This window comes from Macrobrachium nipponense, chromosome 12 (genome assembly GCF_015104395.2).
Source record: "Macrobrachium nipponense isolate FS-2020 chromosome 12, ASM1510439v2, whole genome shotgun sequence".
In the NCBI taxonomy this organism is placed as follows: Eukaryota; Metazoa; Arthropoda; class Malacostraca; order Decapoda; family Palaemonidae; genus Macrobrachium; species Macrobrachium nipponense.
This window is the reverse complement of record NC_087205.1, coordinates 40,513,012-40,525,247: the sequence shown is the minus strand read 5'-3', so window position 1 is coordinate 40,525,247 and position 12,236 is coordinate 40,513,012.

Below are 12,236 nucleotides of genomic sequence, written 5' to 3'. Positions count from 1 at the left end.
ATATATTTATATAGATATAATTTATATATATATATATATATATATATAATATAATGATAATAATGTTAATAATAATAATAATAAATAATGTTTTCTGCAATTGTCAAATACAATAATTCTTCACGACTTACGACTATCCATTTACGATAAGAGTACGAGAGAGAGAGAGAGAGAGAGAGAGAGAGAGAGAGAGAGAGAGAGGAGTTCGCTTTGTTGGTAACTTTTTATTTTTAACTTAACACGGCATCGTGGGCGAGGGGCGTTCACGCTAGTGGGCGTTTTGACTCTGCAAAGGCACCAGGAAAGTGTGGGTGGGTGTATATGAGTATTTTTTTATTGTCAAGGTTTTCTTGAGTTTTTTTTAGCGTGTGGATGTTTTTTTGGGGGATTTTTAAAGACAATTTTGGAGTAAAGAATATTGTAGATTAGCCTTTTGGAGAAAAGGTTGTCTTTTAAAAGTGAAATTTAAAGGCCATTCTTCATGAAAATAAATAAATAAGAAAAAAATATATATATATATGTATGATATAATATATATACTTTATACACACACTATATATATTATATATTATATATATATATATATATATATATATATATATATATAATATATATATATATGTATAAGAAAATTTATATATATATATATTATACATACATACATCATCTATATAAGATAGTATATACATATATATATATATATATATATAATATTTCTTATATATCATATATATATATTATATATATTATATATATATATATATATATATATGTATATATATAGTGTGTTTGTTTGTGTATGAAACATATAATATTATATATCATACATACATATATATATATATATATAGTATATAATAATATATATATATATGGTATATATATATAGTGTGTGTGTTTGTGTATGAAACATATATATTTATATAACATACATACATACATATATATTATATATATAATACATAATATATATATATATATATATATATATATATATAATTTATGAAGAAATGGCTCTAAACTTTACTTTTAAGACACCTTTTCTCCAAAAGACTAATCTACAATATTCTTTACTCCAAAATTGTCTTTTAAAATCCCCAAAAAACATCCACACGCTAAAAAAACTCAAGAAAACCTTGACAATAAAAAAATACTCATATACACCCACCCACACTTTCCTGGTGCCTTTGCAGAGTCAAAACGCCCACTAGCGTGAACACCCTCGCCCACGATGCCGTGTTAAGTTAAAAATAAAAAGTTACCAACAAAGCGAACTCCTCTCTCTCTCTCTCTCTCTCTCTCTCTCTCTCTCTCTCTCTCGTACTCTTATCCTAAATGGATAGTCGTAAGTCGTGAAGACTTAGTTGTATTTGACAATTGCAGAAAATATTATTATTATTATCATTATTATTATTATTATTATTATTATTATTATTATTATTATTATTATTATTATTATTATTATTATTGCTCAAGTTATACATCTACTAGTAATAAAAATGTTTACAATTCATTACTTTTATGAAATTTTATTATTATTATTATTATTATTATTATTATTATTATTACATCTGCTTATAAACGCAGCAGATGAAGATTTTTAGTGTAGTAAATAATCGCAATGATTGTTATGAAATAAAGGAAAAGGGATACAAAGTGAACGAATGAGTGGGAGGGGTGGAAGATACCAGTAATGACGACGACAAAGCTCACATAACTTTAACCTTCATTCATGACGTCATTTCATGTGTCTCGTCGTTTCCAACCCTTTGTGATGGACTTTCAAGGATTTCCCCCTTCCCCTAAACATGGGACCTTCCCTCCTCCCCAAATAATTGACACTTACAAAAAGGTGCTATATTTATTTATTTTGAAAATTATTTGAAGATATATTTATTTTGAAAATTATTTGAATTCATATATTTATGATAAATAGAACTAAAATTCAAACTCAATAACTAAAATTCAAACTCAAAAACTAAAGGTGATTTTCAAAATAATAAACTTAAACTCAAACTAAAAACAAGCTTAAAATGCTAAATTTAACCCCAGAAACTAAAAAAACTCCCAAAAACTAAAATTTACTCTCAATAACTAAAATTGAAACTCAATAAGTAAAAATCCAAGTCTAAAACTAAGATTCAAACTAATGAAATAAAATTCTGACTAAAAAAATAAATTAAAACTCAAAATTAAAAATAAAACTCAATAACTAAAAATCGAATAAAAAAGGAAAATTTAAGGTAAAAACTAACAATAAAAGTAAAAAACTAAAAATCAAACTCAAATATTAGAAATCAAACTCCAAAAAAAAAAAAAATTCAAGCTTAAAAATCAAACTTAAATTCACAAATTTTCAATCGAATTCAAACTAAAACGATCAAGAATTACAGTTTTCATCGAAATGATTCTTTGGCGGGGTGGGGGAGGTGGGTATAGCAATTCACCGGGCGGGGGAAAAAACCGGGGGAAAAAGGGGGGGGGCCCCCGGGGGGCCCCGGGGGGAAAAGGGGGCGGGAGGCCGGGGGGAAAAAAAAAAAAAAAAAAGTGGAAAAAAAAAAAGAACCGTAGCTTCTGGCGTTGCCATGGTGATGAACTCTAGCTGTGCTGCGACGCCTCCGATGTACGATAATTCCCTTTCAATCCTCGTCCTAAATTAACCCCTTTTCCCCCCTGTCTATTCTCCAAATCCTATTCTAGGGAAGGATTTAGGATTGCAGGACGTTCCTTCATCCTATCCTCAAGCATAGGAAGAGGACGAGTCCTTCTAAGAGGACCCGAGTCCTAAACAAATGGGCTGGTTCGATTGAAATGCGAAGGTTATTGTACCCATGATATTAATAATTGTCTCCCAAACAGATAATTAGAGCGAAGCCTGGTTGCACGTAGCGGGGATACAACAGCTGTATCCGTGCAGGATACAAGTGGCTACAAGGATGAAAAATCACAGCTAGTTATCTAGAAAGTAATAGTAAACGCTAATACGTTTGACTATTAAAAGATTAAAGAAATTTGACCATTATGCTTTTTCGTGTATCCCCGCAGGGTACAAAATCACAGAAAATAATCTAAAAGAAATAATACTAAACACAAAATAATAAAGAAATTTGAAAATATATAATTTTCCATGCATCCCCGCAGGATACAAGTGGATACAACGATATAAAATCACAACCAGTGATCAGAAATATATATAAACTAATGATGATAAAAACAAATAAATTTATTTATCATCAGAAAATTTAATGAATTTGAGAATATATATCAATTTCGATAACAAAGTCAAGTGGCGCAATTATGGAGGGTACGAGTTAATTCTCACTAATTAAATACGGAGGTCTCTTTCGGACAATGATATATTTCACAATCGTAATGATGATGACACCATAGCATGGAAATCAAGCCTCTCTCTCTCTCTCTCTCTCTCTCTCTCTCTCTCTCTCTCTCTCTCTCCGGGAAAATAATTACCAAAGGGGTTTTTTTGTTTGTTTTTCGTTTGAAGATTTTTCCTGATGTATCCCAGATATGCTAATAAGTTCAAAGGTCACTTGACGGCATCGACATCAAGAGAATAACACTGACAGTTATCTGTAGGATATTAGTGACCATTACCTGTAAGATATTAGTGAGGGTTACTTGTAGGATATTAGAGACAGTTTCTTCTAGGATATTAGTGACATTTACCTCTGGGATATCCGGTACTGTAGGATTGATTTAGGAAAATTTAGGATGTCAACTGAAGCATTGGGCACTGTGTACCCAATTCAGGACTCAGGACAAATGTCAAAGAGGATGTTGGAGTGGTTGGCCAGCAAGATGGGAGATGAAGGGGCACAGAGTTACAGTAAAAGGCTGAATAGTAGATACAGCTAGGGGCTGAAAGGATCCTGTAGACAACCTTCATAATGCCATGTGCGGTGCACCGACAGCACTAACCTCCTTCAGGGTCAACAAATGATAGATATCTTCCAGATATCCTAACGGAAGGTTAAATTTGGACAACGCAAAAAAAAAAAAAAAAAAAAAAAAAAAAAAAAAAAAAAAACATAAATCTGGCCTCTTAAAAATTCACATAAAGAAATAAGATTCTTTTTCTGTCCTTGGAATTTCTTAATACGTTAATTTAATCCGAGCTACTTGCATAAAAAAAAAAAAAAAAAAAAAAAACAATTTAAATGCCTGAAAAAACCTCAATAGGCATTGAAAAAAAAAATAAAAAAAAAACACCAAATCGGGGCTCAGTTTTTACAACATTGTCCATCTTGGCTTTTTAAATACCCTAAGACGCTTAAGACGCTTAATCACAATTATCTACAAAAAAATTAGTTTCAGTGCCTGAGAAAACCTTAACTAACCTTACAAAAAACAATATATCGTAAGAATAAATACACAAAAATCTAAGACAGATAGGCCTATGGCGCCGCACGACCAAACACCCAAAACTATAATAGTTTTTAGGCCTATGGTTCTCAAGACGCGTAGGTGTAGAATTGTAGAAGGGCTAAACATGGACAAGGTACCGGAAGCCTATGAGAGAGAGAGAGAGAGAGAGAGAGAGAGAGAGAGAGAGAGAGAGAGAGAGAATCCCACGTACAAAGTTGTGTAAGAACTTCGTGATTTGCAATAACAACGTTAATAAGATATAAAAAAAGTTGTAAAAATAATACAATATAGTAAATTGTAAGTAATTGAAAAGTATAGAATTAAAGTTAATTTCAAACCAGCCTCAAAAAACCTCACGTTACCAAGATTCAAAGAAAGGTGTAAACTCAGGTGACAATATGGCATTCCATATATACCCCTACCTTCCCTCTTTCACACATACCAAATGCCCGAAATCTTGGCCCCACCCACCAAATACAGGAACCAAATTTAAAAATATACGTCTTTGTGTCAGACGAAACAAAGTATTTCGGAAGAATTGTGTAAAACTAGACTTGGCACAGGTAGGTACTGAGTGACCCTTCTCTCTCTCTCTCTCTCTCTCTCTCTCTCTCTCTCTCTCTCTCTCTCTCTCAAATGTAAGCAAATTTTCACATAAGCAGACATTTATATCACTAAAGGATAAATATAAATCTCTCTCTCTCTCTCTCCCTCTCTAAAAATAAAATCTATCACATAGGCAACAATGAGTAAAAATTCTTCTCTCTCTCTCTCTCTCTCTCTCTCTCTCTTGAATGGTGGTGATATATATAAAAGAACAAATAACAATAAAAATTAAGACAAAACTTTATGGGTAGTCTTAATAAAAAAAAAAAAACAGGAACTAGGGTAGACAAGGCAAAAAGGAGAGTAAGGGATGAAGAAAAATTCAGGAAAGGAAGAAGGTAGAAAAAACGCAAGAAATAATAGAGAAAAACCAAAGAAATGAACGACAACTTTACGTAAGCGTATTAAAATCTGAAAGACGAAAATATCAAGGATCTATAACATGTTAACAGAAAATTCGAGAAAACTGGAATGAAAACTGGAATAGCGGAAAGAATAATGTAAAGAACTTGAAATACGAGAGAGAGAGAGAGGAGAGAGAGAGACGAGAGAGAGAGAGAGAGAGAGAGAGAGAGAGAGAGAGAGAGAGAGACTTACATCTGTATTGTATGGGAGTGTCATTATCTAAATTGAAAAGCAATCAATTATTAAATGAAATATAAGCATACACACACACACACACACACACACACATATATATATATATATATATATATATATATATATATATAATATATATGTGTATATATATGTATATATACATATGTGTATATAAATATACATATATAATGTATAAATACACACACACATATATATATGTATAAATATATATGTGTGTGTGTCTTATTGCCTGAGGAACACAGGTAGCCAGGGTAACTGTGGACCTCCCCCCTCCTCACCTCCCCAGGTCTGTGTCGGGCATTCTCAAGTCCCCAACCTCCACAAAAATAGAAATATCGATGGGCTTTTGGACCATGAACATGATAATTCTGACATTTTTAAAAATAAAATTTATGGATGGAATCTATTTCTAAACTTTAAAACGCTAAAAAATATAAAAATAATTTCAAAAATTTTACTGACTGTTCAGTTATCTTATTAAAACTGTTGTTACCTCATAATCTAACATCTAAAGATCCCCAAACATCAAGACAAAGATAGACATGAGAAAAAACATGACTGTGTAAGCTCTCTGACTGATGACAAATTCCCACAAAGGAAGTTACAAATAAAAATGGACAGTAAAAACCCCCTCCAAAATGTTTTAAAAGAAGTGGGTTTTCAAAGGAGTCGGTTTTCAAAGGGCGTGAGTTTCCAAAGAGGTGGACTCTCACGGGCTTGAGTTTTCAAAAGGGTTGGTTCTCGAAGAGGTAGGTTTTCAAACGAGTGGGTTATCAAGGGGGTGAGTTTTCAACGGGGTTGTGTTTATTCAGAGAAGTGGGCTTTCAAGGCATGGGGTTTGAAAGGGGGTGAGTTTTCAAAGAGGTGGGTTTTCAAAGGGTTAGTTTTTCAAAAGGTTTTCAAGGGGGTGGATGTCCAGTGGGGTCTGTTTTCAAAGGGGTGTGGATTTTCAAGGTGTGTGTTTTCAAAAGGGAAGGCCACCGACCTAGAAAGGTAAATTTACCTCTCATCAGCGGCGTAGGTAACCAAACCAACGCCCCTTGACTGGCGTAAGTGCGTTACATACATAGGTGGGAAGGGGTGCCCGACACGGTCATGACTCACGCGTGTACGGGGTATATAGATTCATGCCCAGATATACACTAGACTAGAGACAAAGAAAAAAATGGGTATGAAGACCAAGGAAGAAGGGTAGGGAGAAGCCTTTAAGGAATTTGAGTCTGCGTTGCTATTTTCACGTAGAAAACTGATTTCTTTTGTCTGGCACTTTTATATTTTCTCGTGTATGGCCTAATCTCTGAATAATAATAATAATAATAATAATAATAATAATAATAATAATAATAATAATAATAATAATAATAATAATAATAATAATAATAATAATGTCGTTTTTTTGTCTTATATTTATGGCAAAACATAAAATGCAATCTAAATTGAAAGTGATCCATAGTCGTTAATTGTCTTCTAGAACCACAATCATACAATGCAATATTAAATTAAATCTAACTCTGTCTGTCTGTCTGTCTGTCTGTCTGTCTGTCTCTCTCTCTGTCTCTCTCTTTGTCTCTCTCTTTCACCATTACCTTTAAAAATTCCACCATCTACCAGCTTGAAGTGTATATGAGCGTTCCTCCCAAAACAGCTTTTCCCTAATCTCTCTCTCTCTCTCTCTCTCTCTCTCTCTCTCTCTCTCTCTCTCAATTTAGGCAGCAGGGAGCGAGACCAATACCGTACAAGATTTTAGAACAAAGACAAGGAAAATGGACATCTGTGGCGAGAGAGAGATAGAGAGAGAGAGAGAGAGAGAGAGAGAGAGAGAGAGAGAGAGAGGGGGGGGTTCGTGTTTCTTCTCTAATTTTGTAAGGATATGAGGGAGATTTAAAATAAGGCGAAAGAAACAAAATAAAGATAAAGGTAAAACAGGAAAGAATGGAAGGAACCGAGAAAATAAAGAAAGAATAGAAAGATAGAGCGGAGGAAGGAGGAAAAACATGAAGAAATAAAACAAATGGAATAAAAGAATATGAGAGAATGAAAAATGAAAAAATGAAATAGTGACAAGGAAAATTAAAAAAGGTAGAGAATAAAACTGGAGAAGAAAAGAGAGGGAGAGAAGAATACAACAGAAAATGGAAGCAAGGAAAAGAAGATTACTGAGGATGGAAAAAAAAATAACCTTATATTCTGATGGAGCATGACTGCCCTAAGATCAACATGCTATTGAGAACTAAGACCCCGTGCTGTTTAATAAAAATGATATAATAGGAACAACTCCAAAATATCTAAATACGAATTATGAATGTTAGTAATTCAGTTATAGCAGCAATATCTCAAATATTCCATCTTTCTTTCGGTTTTTGAGAAATTCTGAATAAATAATAATGTTTCATGAATATATCACTAATTGAAGTATTTTCAAAACATGATTATATGGTCATTTTCCGTTGTTAGGCAACAAAGTTGTACAATGTACGATAGTCAAGTTTAAAGCTCGTCTGGTTGCAAAAAAGAAAACAAAAAGAATGAAAAATTAAGCGTTCATTTACTTCAAATAATTTCATCTCATCATTATTTATATTTTCTAATCTTTTAGATATTTTATATAATACTTATTTTTTCGTATGATAGTTTCCAAAATATTTATACCTTCAATTCATAACCATAGTCTTTGGAAGCTTGAATTTCGAGTAAATGGCCCCTGTGGGTATGTTCCATATGAATGGGCTTCAACAGAATATTATTATAATAATAATAATAATAATAATAATAATAATGATACTGATATAAATAAATTCAGAAGAGAACATAGAATTAATTAAATGTGAAGTCATGATGAAAAAGACTGAACATTATGAAATTTACAAATGAATTAGTTGAAAATTCTTTAAACTGAAAGATATCATGATTTTCAAAAGTTCTCCAATCGTAAGACGTCAGAGCTTAGAGTACCTTCGTTTATTGGTGATGGACCTCAGAAATCTTCCCCAGTTAGTGAAGGACTTCAAATGCTCTTCCCATATTAGCGTAAGCCCTTAAGCATCTTCCCTTATTAGTGAAGGCCCTCAAACATCTTCCCATATTAGTGAAGGTTCTAAAACATCTCCCTAAACTGATAAAGGATTTAATAATCTTCCCTATTAGTGAAGGCCATGAAACATCTTTCGTTACTTGTGAAAGCCCTAAAACATCTTTCTAAACTGGTGAAGGACCTAAAACAGCTTCTCTTATTTGTGAAGGCCCTAAAACATCTTACCCAATCGGTGAAAGCTCAAATCATCTAGTAGTGAAGGTTTTGAAGCATCTTCCCCAATAAGTGAAGACCTTCAAATAAGTTCCCTAATAGTGAAGGCCCTCAAACATCTTCCCCAGCTGGTGAAGGCCTCAAACATATTCCCAAAATAGTGAAGACACCAACACATCTTCCCCAATTGGTGAAGGCCCTAAAACATCTTCCCCTCTTAATGAAGGGTCTAAAACATCTTCCCCAATTGGTGAAGGCCATAAAACATCTTTCCATATTAATGAAAGCCTTAATTATCTTCCTCAATTGGTGAAGACCCTAAAACATCTATTAGTGAAGGCCCTAAAACACCTTCCCTTATCAGTGAAGGGCCTAAAACATCTTCTCTTATTAGTGAAGGCCCTAAAACATCATCCCCAATTGGTGAAGACCCTAAAACTTCTTCCCCTATTAGTGAAGGCCCTAAAACATCTCCTCTTATTGGTGAAGGGCCTAAAACATCTTCTCCTATTAGTGAAGGCCCTAAAACATCTCCTATTAGTGAAGGCCCTAAAACATCTCCTATTATGAAGGCCCTAAAACATATTCCCCAATTGGCGAAGACACTAAAACCCCTTCCCCTATTAGTGAAGGGTCTAAAACATCTATTAGTGAAGGCCCTAAAACATCTTCCCCTATCAGTGAAGATCCCCAAAATCTTCCCCAAGTGGTGAAGTCCACAGATAATTTCCTCCATTAGTGAAGGCCCTAAAACATCTTCCCTTACTGGCGAAGGCCCTTAGATACCTTCCCCTATTAGTAAAGGACCTAAAACATCTTCCCAATTGGTGAAGGCTCCCAAACATCTTCCCCTATTAGTGAACCCCCTCTCGATCACGTCTTAAGCTTCATACCAGCAGCGACCAAAAGTAATTTTAGCCCCAAATAAGTCTTTGGCATCGGACGCGTATTTTCTCATAAGATGCAACCGACAGGTAGATTCAGGTGTGTATTTTTGGAGCCGATAGACTCATCATCATCATCATCATCAGTGAGAGAGAGAGAGAGAGAGAGAGAGAGAGAGAGAGAGAGAGAGAGAGTCGAGTGGCTATCATCCTACTGCCTTCAGGCCACTGGGCGATAATACGAGACCCACAGGTAGAGACAGATACGCACAGGAAGGCAGGTCCCACCACTCTCTCCCCTCCCCAATGGCCCTCCCCCCACCCTGGGCTATCAGAATTCAATAAAGAGAGGTATAGAAATTTTAAGAACACGCCAACTGCGGCTTTTCAAAAGACGTCTGCAAACGCTCAGGAATCGGCGCGGAATTCCTCAAAATAAGAACGGAAGGGGGAGATGACGGAATTAAAAGATATGAAAGAAGAGAGAGAGAGAGAGAGAGAGAGAGAGAGAGAGAGAGAGAGAGAGACTTGCACAAATCCAGAAAAGTACACAATAAAAATAAGTGAGGAAAAATATATGGAGAGAGAGAGAGAGAGAGAGAGAGAGAGAGAGAGTTCAACACCTGCACAAATAAAGAAAAGTACACAGTAAAAAACTACCGAGACAATACCACGAAGAGAGAGAGAGAGAGAGAGAGAGAAGAGAGAGAGAGAAATAGCCATATCTCCATTCGTGACCTCCAAGATTTGGCGTTATTGTCGCCGACTAAGTTTAGACAAGCGAGATTAGTCGCTACCCTTACGATTTCCCGCTACTGTTTGTAAGAGAGAGAGAGAGAGCGGAGGGGAGAGGGGAAGAGGAAATAATTAGTTTTGGGTGGGTGGAGTTGAGGGGAGAGTGGCGGAGGGGAAAATAAGAGAGAGAGAGAGAAAGAGGAATGCAGATAGCGTGTACTAAGAGGGGAATTTGTGGCTGAAAATATTTAACGCCAAGGAGAGCGGGCCCCAGACAGACTTGGAAGACGCAACAGAGAGAGAGAGAGAGAGAGAGAGAGAGAGAGAGAGAGAGAGAGAGAGAGAGAGATTCAAGACTTATAATAATATAGAGAAGGTAAAAAATAACAAAATCAAGAATTCAAGACTTGCACAAATTAAGAAAGGTACAAATTAAAAAGCTGGAGAGACTAACAACAGAGAGAGAGAGAGAGAGAGAGAGAGAGTTAAAAAAATCACAATCATTATCACCGTCAATGTTTAAATACATCTTTAAATAAATGTTTAAATACATTTAATATAATTCAAATACATTAACTGCATCACACGATATTCACTGTCATTATCACTGCTTACAAATGAGGTCTGAGGCCTCTTCCTTCCCTTTACTCACCACCCCCCCTTCCCCCCTCCCCTCCACCTCCCAGCCCTGAAAAAATATATATATTAGCCCTTCCCCTTCTCTCTCTCTCTCTCTCTCTCTCTCTCTCTCTCTCTCTCTCTCTCTCCCAAGGAGAGGAGGGGGAGGGGGGGGGGAAGGTGACGACTCCAACAAGTGTTGTCAGGATATGACTGTGACCTCCTGTGACCTTTGGCATCGGGAGTTAACCTAAGAATGTGAGAAGAGGAGGGGAGGAGGAGGGGGAGAGTGAGAAAAAGGAGGAGGAGAGGGGGAGGGGAAGAGGGAGATGAAGACGTGAGGAAAGGGGATTTGACCTAGGAATGAGAGAGAGAGAGAGAGAGAGAGAGAGAGAGAGAGAGAGAGAGAGAGTGGGGTAGGGATAAGGAGGGGAAGAGGAGGAGAGGAGGGGAGGAGAGAGAGGGGGGAGAGGGAGTAGGAGGGGAGAGTAATAGGGGGAGGAGGAAGGGGGAGAGGAGTAGGGGAAGTAGCATAAGTTAAAAGGATACTGGTAACAGCATCTCAGCTACCCCGGCCTACGATAAACAATGACAAAAGGTACGGAAAAATAAAACATAAATAAATAAATAATTTGTTAGTAAAACAGTAGTTTTCCTTTTATTTTATAGATTTGCTACGAAATACCATTATACTCCTAGTTTTCTTACTAGGAAGACTACGGAAGTCTGCGTCTCGACTAACCAACGGAGATGTGGAAGAATTTTTCACATTATCATCATTATTATTATTAAGCAAGTCCTGTTGATTAAAGGTCAGTCTATATTGGGTTTCTAAGATTTTCTTCATATAATCCTTAGAAGGAAAATTTATCATTCTTCTTCTTCTTCTTCTTCTTCTTCTTCTTCCCTTATTATTATTATTTATTATTATTATTATTATTATTATTATTATTATTATTATCATTCAATGCTTTCCTTTCGAATAAAATTCATTAACCGTTGCGTCTTCAGTATATGGTCCTCACCTGAGATAAACGGAACTATTATTATTATTATAATTATTATTATTATTATTATTATTATTATTATTATTATTATATAATCCTTTGGGATAAAAACATTTATCGTAGGGCCTTCATAAATGA